Below are 12,086 nucleotides of genomic sequence, written 5' to 3'. Positions count from 1 at the left end.
TAAGAGCACAAGGCTCTGTGATAAGACTCCCTGAGTCTGAGTTCTAGCTGAACTAACTGTTAGCTTTGTGATCTTTGACTATTACTTAACTGATCTAGAAGCTTCTGTTTGTTTCCTGGTCTACAGAATGAGTAACAGTATCCACTTCATGGGGTTTTAGTAAGGATTGCATGAGCTAATGAATGCAAGGCTTTAGAACATCGCAGGATGTATTATAAAGTGCTCGATATTAGTGTTACACTTCCTTTAATTTTTTTTCCCCCAACCTTTAAAAGATGTCAAAACCTTCTTGGCTTGAGGGCCACATGATAATAGGTGGCTGGCTGGATATGACCTATGAGCCACACTTTGCTGACCTCTGCTCTAGGGAGTTAAGAGCAAAATGCCTCTCATCCCCCTCGTGGGAGGGGTCTTTGCCATATTTCTTTTTGATGACATCCTTCTGATCAAGCACAGCTTTCCTGAAGTCACAGCTCCAAGGAGGACCATGAACTCTTGCACTGCCGGCTTTTTACCACGTGACCGTGGATCCTACTGAAAGTTGGAACCGGCTGGTCACTTCTGGATCGCCAGCCAGGACACGGCGTGACTGTAAAGTTCACAGCAGCTTCAGTTTTATGGGCAGCAAATGACGCTTCTGGCTTGGTAGTTCCATCAGATTTAGACTTATTACCAGTGCCACCCATGCTTGTCACCAGCTTGTCTCTCTCCTCTGGTTCTATGAACTCAGCTTCTTGCTCATCAGGTCAGCCTCAGGCTCTACTGATGTGCTCAACAGTCTCTGTGACACCCTTTCCTGTACAATGAATCTTATTGTACAGAAGCCCTTGGACCTCCCAGATACTGAAACATGCAGGGCACAGAGCTCTGAAGAGACCTGGGTAGGGTTCGACCCTGACAATGGTGTTTCCATGACGATCGTGATCTCTGCTGTTGGTGCCAGGGACGAGGGTGAAGTCAGTGAGCTCACAGGTGTCTCTCTTATGCCCCTGAGCTCTCCTCATTGACCGCTCAGCTCCTTTCTCTGCTGTCCTCCCTTCTTTCACTTTAAATATTAGCACATTATTAAATTATTAAATATTACCCATTTGCTTTGATTTCAGCAAACTTTTGCTTGTTAATCAGCTTCCATCGGTGTACAAAAAGGAATGGCTCACTCCTGGCTCTTCCCTTTGCTCAAGTTCAGAAAACATCCATGTGAATTTAGGGCTTTGATTATGTTCCAGTGAATTTCTCTAGTCTTCGTATAAAAGTACAGATAGGCATCTGCACATCAAAATTCAAGTAAACAAGTCACTTGGATGCCAAACATTTTGTACCCTGTTTATTGCTGATCCTTTCTCATCATGAAACTGTCACCTCTAACGGGGTGAGGGAAAGGGAGACCATATGATTTATCATCCAAACCAGAGCCTTTTTGGAATAAACTGAGGCACTGATTACCATCCACGTGGGACTCGCCATCCTCCAATCCATACCCATTTTATAAAGGAGACGGACTTTATAAAAGAAAGACTTCTTTTTTTTTAAATTTTATTATGTTATGTTAGTCACCATACAATACATCATTAGTTTTTGATGTGGTGATCCACGATCCATTGTTTTCATATAACACCCAGTGCTCCATGCACTACGTGCCCTCCTTAAGACTTCTAAGAGAATGCTGCATTCCAAAACCCTGAAAACACTCAAAAACCCAGAAACCAAGGCAGTTAAATCTCAGACGTGAGACATATTTATTCTGTGACTTGAGCTGGAGACAGTGAAGCTGTCAGCAGAGAAGACTTCTGTAAGCCATTCAAGGCTATGGAGACTTTTCTGAGAGCCCCCTGCCCCCATCCTGAAGGCTCTGCTTTATAGCGAACCAGAGCACTCGTCCTACTACTGTGAGCTGGTCCTACCTGCACCAAGGTGCTCCCTACCACTGCAGCGTCACCTAGCACGTGGCTTCGCCAGACTGCAGCCAAGCCTAGGACAGGGTCCTGCTCATCTCCGTGTTGTGGGAGGTGGGGTGTGTTTCTCCTGCACATCAAACATGCTGCGGAGAGAGCTGCTGAATGAATAGGTGAGTCAGGAAAGCTGAAGGTGTCCCTCCACTGCAGAGAAGAGGACTCAGCCTCCCAGAAGCATGGCCTGGGGAGGAAGAAGGGAAATCCTAGCCTCACTTCCACCACCACTGCCCACCTACCCATGTCCCTCTAGGGTGGTGCTCCAGCTTCAGGGCTTTTGCACTGGCTGTCCCCCCCTCCCTGGAACACTCTTCCTGTAGATATCTCCATGACTCACTCCCCGTTCCTTCAAACCTGGGCTCAGATGTCACTTTCTCAGAGACACCTTTTCTGACCACCCCATTTAAAATAGCGTCTGCTTTGCTATACCCCCCCTATCGTGGCCCTCCCTGCTCCCATCTCCTTTTGTCTTCGTATCACCACAGTCATGTATTAAATGCACTGTCTGATTCTGCCCCTGGAATGTAAGCTCCGTGACGGAAGCACTGTGTCTGTCTTGTTGACGGCTGCACCCCTGGTGTTGGGCACAGTGCCTGGACATCATAAGGGCTCAATGAATATTTGTAAATAGAAGGAGTCTGCCTCCTCCCTTCCTTTGTTCTAAGAGAGGAGCTAGCTGTTCTCTTATCCAAACCTTCCCGTGCTCTGAATTGCATCCCTTCCTGCCTTTTGAGACTCTTGTTCTATCAACTACTTCTCCTTCCATAGATTCAACAATGTCCTTTCAGCTCTGTCATACTTCTGATATTTATCCTGGACCTCACAATAGCCCTGTGAAGCAGAACAGCTTATCCATTCCATGTGAGAAGACACACAGGCACAGAGAAGGTGAAATACTTCCTAGATCAGCATAGGGACTAAGTTGGGACATCAGGATTTGGACCCAGGAGACTGGCTCAGGAGCGCAGCTCCTGATTCTTCTGCCATGTCACTGGCTCATACCCACTAGCATTTATATATATGTTTGCTTTTCTCATCTTAAATAAACAACCCAACCTTAATTCGATATTCCCCTCAGCACCTTCTCTATGTCTTGCCAGCACTTTGCAAACTCTTTAAAGCATCATCTACACTAATCATCTGGGTTCCTCATTCTACCCTCTCTTGGCACCCCTCCAGTCTGGTCTATGTCCCCGTCACACTATCAAAATGAGCTCTTGTGTGAACATCTTGCAATGGACGCTACTCATTCCCCATCTTATTTGAACCCCATCCTTGTGTGATGACAGTGGCTACTTCTTCCCTCCTGGATAGGTAAAGTCGGGGCTTCCTGGGTCTGGCCATGGGACAGACCTCCCTCTAGAGGAAATATGCTACTAGGAAGGGACATGATGAGTGATCCCCACCGAAGAGATGGGTTAGAGTCCTCGGGGCATGGTTAAGATTCCTGCTGGGTCAGAAAATCCATTGTTATATTAAATCATCACCGCTTAACACTTTAAGGTTCCACTTACAACGACATAAAATCCCTCCTGGATTCTCACTACTCCCTAGACAGAGGGTGTCCTGATTTTTCTCTATATTCATACCCAACAAGATTTTGTTCAGCGTTACTTTCTACAGTTTTTCTTACAAAATATTAGTTTTATAAAATTTTCAAATAAGAAATACACTGGAATATATCTTTTTAAAAATGAAATAACCTCTCCTTTCCCAGCAAAATTTACTTCCTAAGAGTGATGCCTTCACCAACCCAGGTGACAATCCCTGTCCCAGATGGACACGTTAATAAAACATATTTCTAGGAAGGGGATGCAAATTCCAAAGAGATCAGTGAAAAATATTAATAACCTCATTTCCTGGGCTCTGTAACAGGGACCTGTTAATTTCCATATTGTGGTTTTAAAAATCAAACACAGACGTCCCAAAAGGTTAAGTGATTTGCCCAGTGAAAACAGTGGCAGAGTAGGGACAGGGGTCTCCTGTACCTACAGAAAGCCGGCACCCCACCCTTCACCTGCTGCAGGTAAGGATTTAATATACTGTCAGGGAGATGCCAGGGAGTTAAGAGGAAGCAAAGATGAACTCAACAAGTGGTTGTGAGACAGCTGGGGAGCTGACTGGAGAAATATTCCAGTTAGATTCTTCACCTGCACCACACCAGTAAGGATAGAACATGATCCAGTCCTGGAGTTTGAGATTAGAGAGCCAGCATGGTCGGGTGAGCCCCTTCCCCCCCAACCCCATCCAGGTCTGACTTCTTGTTCTAACCTCGTGTGGTGGAGGAAGCAAGGGAGCTCTGTGGGGTCTCTTGAACAGGACACTCATCCCAACACGAGGGTCCCACCTGCATGACCGAATCACCTCCCAGAGGGCTCCACTCCCTAACAGCACCACAATGAAGGTTAGGGTTCCGACGTCTGAATCTGGGGGGACACAACCATTCAGACCATAGCACCTCCACTGGCCAATTACTTAGTGTCCATTTACCGGCAGCCCCTGGGCCTCCTGCTGCAGACACAGTGTTAACCCCGGCTGTCATCTTTCCCTCTTGCATTGCATTAGAAATCTACTCCTGCAAAAAACCTGAAGCGGGAGCTTGGCAGCTCTGCAAACTTCTCATTTCATTCATGTGGCCTGCTATGGATACATCTGTGCTCTTTAAAAAGAAGCAGAATGCCCGTCCAATGTGCTGTGCTTTGCTCTTGAACCTGCCTCGCCTCGCCAGCCACTTGAAAGGCCTCTACCTTAAGCCAGCCTTTCTTCCCTCTCTTTTGTTCACCTCTTGATGGAGCCGCATTCAGAAACAGCATCCCCATTAATGTCAGCTGCAGCCTTTCCCCGAGGAAACCCCCCGAGGGCACTGATGTTGGAGGGGACTTTGAAGTCCTGTTTCTTCTGGGTGTCAGATGTGTCCCCAGCCTGCCTTTCCAGCTGTTGCCATGCACGGAGAGTTGGTGTCATGAAGAAGGAGGACGGCCAGGACCAGCAGCTAGGGGCCTAGGGCTCTGTCTCCTGACGGTTCTGGCTTTGCAGCTCTAGGCCCCTCTAGGTCTTGATGTCCTTCTCGGTAAAGCAGGGTCCTGTTGTGGGACTGCAGTGAGAAGCATGGGACAGACAGGGATGTCGGTTGCAGTGTTAAGGTGACAGCTTCCCCCCTCTGGATCAGAGCAAACCATGGCTGGGCGTGGACTCTGCTGAGCCCCTGTGGAACAGCTGTCCTCAGGGAAGCTGCCTTTCAGCAGTGCAGCCCACGAGGGAGAAGTAAGGACCAGCGGGTGGAAGAAGATGCATGTGTTCACCATGGCAGAGCCGTGGTATCTCTCACTGATGGTGTGCCAGAGACTGAAGTAGTGCACTTCCTTTTCTTCAGCAAAGGAACTCTCAGCTAAATAGCAGGAGGCATCGCTGGAGGTTAGTTACACGGTTGAGAGCTGGGTGTGGTGTATCCACTGGCTACCAGGCTGTGCTGGACTGAGCTCTCAGGAGGATTCTCTTGCAGAAACTCTCGAAGTGCCACCTGGTCCTTGAGCGGGTCCTACCACATGTCGGTTCTTTCTGCTCTGCTGGTGAACTGAGCAAGACCCGCGAGCCATGGACACTGTCCTCCATCGAGTGGCCTCACTTCTTCAAGTGTTCTCTGAAACTTTTCCACTACTTTCTCCCAGTTCCTCCCCACCTGCCTTCCCTCCACTCTATGCTGGGGTAGCTCAGAGCCCTGCTGAGCATGGGTCACTTGTCCAAACCCCAACTTCATTGCTTGTCTATATGCCATGACTGCCTGATTCCCGGCAGGCACACCTCACTGCTGCTTCCAGAATCACGCGCATCCTGGATACCTCCACACAGAACTCAAACCTGACCAGGATGGCAGCCTACCTAGGTCATTCAGAATCAATCCCACACGCCCTCACCACATTCCCCCTTCCAAGACCACCCAGCCTTCAGATTGTACACCTGAGGGGAGCAGGTGCCGACCTTCATGGCCTCACCCTGGATCACTGCTTGGTCTCCATCTTCTCTGCCTCTCTGTCTTGGAGAGTCATTCTCTGCCAGGCCCTCCCACACTGGACCCAGCTTTCTGAGATGCAAAGTTGCAGTCTGGTAGTCCCTCCTTGAAACTCTTCAGGGTTCTGGAATGTGTGGGTCAGATCCAAGGTTGTGTCTTTGAACATCAGGCTCTCCACTTGCTAACTCCACCAAGCAGAGGGAAGTTTCTGGAATGCGTGGGTCGGATCCAAGGTTGTGTCTTTGAACATCAGGCTCTCCCTCAGGAATCCTTTATTCTATCTGTATTTACTTAATTCAGAGTTTATGAAGTGCCAGCCCCAGGACATATCTGGCCTAAATACCTGTCTGGGTGGGAGTGGCTTGCATATGCTAAACATTTTAAAAATCAGAGGCTAATATTTTAAAAGTCAAGGGAATAGTTATTGTAAAGCATGCTAATTTCTGGCTCTTTTGAACAATCAGAAGATCTGGCCACACTGAGCCATAGTAATTGGTTGAGTTGAGAAGCTGTGCCTCAGGTTGGTGGGATTGGGGGGTTGGGGGAATATGTTACATTTACACACAGTCCTCACCACTTCCTCTTGTCTTATACCGAGATGCCTCACTTATGTATGTGTTCTACGTGGACTCTGTAGTTGAACTTAGTTCTACCTGGACCGACTCTTTGCTACTCAGGTAGCAGAACAGTGAGTGCATGCCACCTTCTCCATTAACCCCCCTGACTCAGAAGCCCCTCTTATGCCAGGTATAGCAAGCCTGCTGGACCTGAGGGTGTGCAGGGAGTGGCAGGGGGTGCTAGTTTCTTGTTCTTTCTCAGTGACAACTGACAAGGTGCTTACTGATAAAGTAACCATAAGCAGAAGAACACCCAGAGGCCTAGTCCTTTGCCCCCTGCAACGTGTAGAAACAAAGCTGCTAGAAAGGAAAATCTAGGAGCTTCCTTCTTCCTACCATACAGTGAGAGGCTGCTCCCCAGGGCTCACTGATTGAATTGCCAACCCATAGACCAGTAAGAGGAAACCAGCCTGAGCTCTGGAAGGATACTCAGCCCTGATGTCTTCAGGTGTCAGCCACGGCCTCCATCCTCACACCCACCTTGTGTTCTGTAAGAGCCTGGGGCTCTGGGGAGGAATTGCGGAGGCGTTCTGCCAGTTGGGTCCTCCCTGTGAGCCAATTCCTGGTCACCTTGGAGAAAAGCCCAGAGGTGGTGCTCAGGGTGGAAAACATGACCTCCAGCCATGTTGAGTTAGGGTAGAGAAAATGACTTCACTCAACAAATGCTGTAGCTTGTAGCAGGTGGGGGTGGGGTGAGGATGGGCGTAGAGGATGGTGGCACCCAAGCGTGTGTCAGGTTGATGCTAGAAACAGGTGTCTGGGTGGGGACTTGAGAAGGAATGTGCTTGGACGACAGAGCCCAGAGGAGTGATCATCTTGAGTTCTTACTGCCTGGGCCCCTAGCATCCAGCATCACAATCCATGCCCTCACTGTGGATTTTCTCTTTTCGTCTCTATCACAACCCTATGAGATGGGCAATTTTAGTATTCCCATTCAATTAGAGATGTTAAGCCTTGAATCCAAGGATTTACAGCAAGGAGGGGCTAGAGGCAGGATCTGAAGCTGGCTTTGTCTAACAGATTGTCTTCAAATTGGGAACATGGTGCAAGGGGCTCGGGGTGGGGTGGTCAAAGTCCGAGTGGAGTCAAAACTGGAGCAAACCCAGAAGAGAAGCCAGAGAGCAGGACCAGACAGCCATTGTACCTGGGACACTACACCTGACTCCAGACAGTTGCCCAAAATGTCCCCTGGCAGAGCCAAGAGGAGGAAGCAGGAAGCCAAGTCCTCCAGGGGGTGTGTGTGTGCAGGGGCCTGGGGTTGTCCATTGACTGGATTCCTGCCCTCTCATTCTAGAAGGGTTTGGCCCTAATGCTTCAAATGTTTCTAGAAGCTTTTCAGGGAGCCTGGTTCTGTTGTGAACACACAAAAGTGAGAGGCGCAAAGATGGACTGGACAAGTAGCCTCTCCTTTGCTTTTCCTCTTGCCCTGAGCATCAGTCTGGACTCCCAGGGGGGTTCTGTCTGTCTGCCTCCAGGGTCTGGGTTGGTGGTTCTGCATGGTGCTCTGGGGACAATGGCTCAAGGTAGAATTTCTGGCTTTGGACTGGGGCTTCCTCAGCCTTCCCCCTTCCCCCACTTCTGCCACTGAATTCACCTAGAAAATGCCAGGGAAGAAGCTAGGGTGAAGTGAAGGCTAGTCTGCCCCTCCCTGGACTTTAGAAAAATCCAGAGGCAAAGAGAATTCTTCACCAGCTGACTTCTCCATGTGACCACAGTGGACTGGATAAGTGGAAGGGAAATTTAACCCTTCTTAGGCTCTTGTAAAACACCCTGGCATGTGAAGGGCTTTGCTTGGGCACATTCAGAAGGGGGAGAAGTGAGGAGAGGAAGCCCAGGACCCCCCCACCCCCTGGCAGAGGGATGGCAGAAAGAGATCTAGCCTCTCTGCATTTTTATTTTATTTTATTTTATTTTTGATAGAGATGCCTCTTTGATCCAATACTGTCAAAAAAAGAGTGGCAGAAGAACACAAGCTTTGGTGTGATCCCTAGCTCTGCCTTCACGAGCAGAGTATTTAAAGCTAAGCCTCTTCACTTCTTAAAGTGAGTAAACTTTGAAGAGTAAATGAGGTAATGAATATATACAAACAGCTTGGCAGATGCTATTTTTATTTTATTTTTATTATTTTTCTCATTAAAACTCTTCTGAGAAGAGAGCTAGGTCACGGCTGGATTCCTTTGCCTTCCCGTCATTTTCTTCCAATTAGAATGTATTTATTGGGCACCTACTATATGACAGGCCCTGAACTGGGTGCTGGGGGCACAGTGGGGATAGACAGACCCCCCCCCGGGTTTGAAGGTGCTTAAAATCTAAATTTGGAGGGGCACCTAGGTGGCTCAGTCAGTTAAGCGTCTGCCTTCGGCTCAGGTCATGATCCCGGGGTCCTGGGATCGAGCCCCGCATCGGGCTCCCTGCTCAGCGGGAAGCCTGCTTCTCCCTCTCCCTCTGCCACTCCCCCTGCTTGTGCTCTCTCTCTCTGTCTCTCAAGTAAATAAATAAAATCTTAAAAAAAAAACCCAAAATTTGGAGACAGGAAGCACACACATACACATACAAGAAAGGCAAATACCCTAGCAAAGGAACAGAGTCATAAACATGTACTCGGTGGCACTAAGAAGAAAGTAGGAGGAATGGTGATGGGTGTGCAGGGACTGGAGGCAAGCTCGGTAGGGGACAGGGAGGAGCCGCCGAAGGAGCCGGCATTCCATCGGAACCCTGAAATCTGAGCAGGAGCCAGACTCACAAAGGGCTCTGGGAAGAGCCCCAGGCAGATGGGTCTGCTCAGGTAAGAAGAGCCTGATGAGTTGGTGGATCCCTGATCTTCCCTCCTTTAAAATTCATGTTTCCGGAGCCTCCCCACTCTAGAATACGGTCTCTGAGGCTTCATCCCACTCTTCCTCTCCCCAACTCTGGTTATTGGTCCCATTTTCACCTCAACATTGTGGCTTTATCATATAACCTCTCCTGTGCTTCTCCCACTCACCTTTGTTTCTCTACCTTACTTTTATAAATGCATTATTTCCTTTGTAAACGATTCTCCTCCTGCCTGGTCTCCACACCCCTGACCTGCTTCTCCTTCCTTCTCAAACCTCTTGTGTGACCTCTCGCCTCCCCTTTGATTAGGGGCCTCTCTCTGAAATCTTCTTTCACCCCATCATTCTCCCAAATGTCACCAGGGACCTGCTGATGGCCAAGCCCAGTGGCCCCTGAACACCCTCAAACCTAAGGTCCTCCTGCCGGGAGCACTCACCTCTCTTGCTCACTGCTTTGGTCCCTTGGTTCCCCTCTCATCTTTGTCCACCCTTCTCCATGGACTTTGCTACCTTGGTTTCTCCTTCCCACCCTCTAAATGAGATCAATGACCAAGGCTTAATCCTGGGGTCTCTGCTTCTTTAGGGATTTTGTCTCCACTCCTGCCTTCAACTTCTCCCTACAAATGGCTTCCAATCTCCATCTCCAACAAGCTCCCTCCTAAATATTATTCTCCTATGGCTTGGTCCCTGGTTGCCCACCTTCTACGTGACCATGGACAATCTCTTCTCATCTAGGGGCCTTTATTGTCACACTTGAAGAATAAAGGGGAATGGGCCAGCTGGCCTTTGTCCCTTTGCTCCGATAATTAGTGATTCAGTCAGTGATTTTTAAATGTCTTCATCCCCACATAAACTCCATCCTTTTATAATCATCATGTTTAAGACCAAACCATTGTCCTAGCCACCACTGATGGCCCCCAGAGTGCTGTCACTTCTCTGTACCACGATGCCCTAACTCTCTCTTCCTTTCCATTGACACAACTGCAGCCCATACCATTCATGCTCCTCCTGTGGATGACCTGACTGGTCTCCCCAGCCCATCCTCCTCTAAGCAACTTCCATATTCTCTGCACAATCCTGTTCAAAACGCTTCAAGTGTCCCTATTGTCCACAGCATCTTCTCTTCAGCTTTGTGGATCCCTTTGAGAATCCTTTAAAATATGTGGATCCTTTGCCCAGAAAAATGCCTAGAATTTCAAGAGGTGTACGGATCTCCTAAGATCCATCACAGACTCTTTAGAGGTCTTTGGACCCCAGCTTAAACCAAAGTGGCTCCCAAAAGAACCAAGTGTGATATCGTCAGCGCTGACAGCTTGGCCCTAAGCCCTCTGTCCTGCCATATTTCCATCCACCTCCAGGCACTCCTGAAGCCTCCACTCCAGCCAAGCTCCTTGCTGTCACTCATACCTTCTTTGCCTTGGGCCATCCTCCCCATCTGGATCACCACCTTCATTCTTTTTCTGGCTAAGTCCTTGGACCCTTCCTCGGACGCAACTCCCACCCTGATCCTGCCTCCTCTGGAAAATTTCTTTCTTGTCTTCAGCCCTCTTTGGAGCTCCTATAATACGAATCATCAGTGCCATTAGCACAACAATGTCACTTTCATTTTTATTACAAGGCAGGGCTCACCGCTGAGGACAGGCACTGCCATTGCACACACGAGAGGTTTGTTGGTGACATGAATCTTCCTGACAACCAAAGGAAGAAGGCTTCCAAAACTCCCCAACTTAGCTATATTTGGTAACAGCTTTTTTATATTTTATGACACACTCAGGTGCTTTTCTAACACATGGAATATTGAGCATAATTTATCTGGAACACCAGTCCTCCTGTAATATAATGATTCTCCAAGTGGTCGTGGAAGGCAGGAAACAGTGATGCTACTGAACCTCTTGCAAGTTTATCAAGGCACTTCATTGAGGTGTGAGAGTGTCTATTGTGATGTCTGGCATGTAGCAGGTGCTCAGTATGTTAGTTTGTCTTCTCTGATGGTGGCCTTTTTTTCTGTTTAATGTAGAGCAGGTGGTGGGTGAAAATAGACCAGCACCTATTTATTGCCCTGCTCTAAAATTTCAGGGCAAGGAATTCAGAGGCATAACAAAAGGATTTGCTATTTCCAGTGAGTCTGGACTCCCTCCAACAGGGAAACTCATTGTGGGAGGCACCCAGTTGTGATGCGTTGGAGCCAGAGAAGACCAGTTCATTCTACAGATAGGGACACTGAGGCCCAGAGCGCTTCAGGCGCTTCAGGCCTTAAGGTGAATGGCCTGGTGTTGGCGAATCCACAACCAAAGCCCGGATCCCCAAATTGTTGCTCACTCCAGACACATCTGTCATCAACCCCTAAGAAGTCTCTGCCCAGTCAGACCACAAACACCTTGAGGCTTCTCTCTATACTGGGTTCAGCTTTGCAGGGCGCCAACATCCAACACAGGGCTTGTGAGCATCTGTATACAGTGAGTTGGATGCGGCTTTGTGATGAGCGCATAAAGCTTGTGGTAACTGTCACCGAATCTAGGTACCAGGCAAGTTTTTCTCCAGGGGCACCATGCTGTTTCTACACCTTATCAGGAGCAGACTTTTCCAGCAGACCAGCCCATGGCAGATAGCATGCGCTGGTTATGCCAAAATGTGACATTTGAGAAACCGTTACTGAGCATTTACCACGTGCCATGCAGTGGGGACACATTGGTGAATG

General features: G+C 48.6%; 1 protein-coding gene across 3 annotated transcripts in view; it reads right to left on the bottom strand.

Annotated features, from left to right (window-relative positions):
- Positions 1-12,086, bottom strand: part of ST8SIA2 (ST8 alpha-N-acetyl-neuraminide alpha-2,8-sialyltransferase 2) — a 61,721-nt gene that overhangs the window by 36,053 nt on the left and 13,582 nt on the right. The gene's annotated exons all lie outside the window — the stretch shown is intronic.

The sequence above is a fragment of the Eumetopias jubatus genome, unplaced genomic scaffold (assembly GCF_037043125.1).
Source record: "Eumetopias jubatus isolate StellerSeaLion01/CBP00866 unplaced genomic scaffold, mEumJub1_p1.0 scaffold_7, whole genome shotgun sequence".
NCBI classification, from domain to species: Eukaryota; Metazoa; Chordata; class Mammalia; order Carnivora; family Otariidae; genus Eumetopias; species Eumetopias jubatus.
The sequence above is the reverse complement of the archived record's forward strand: the minus strand, read 5'-3'. Positions and strand labels throughout refer to the sequence as shown.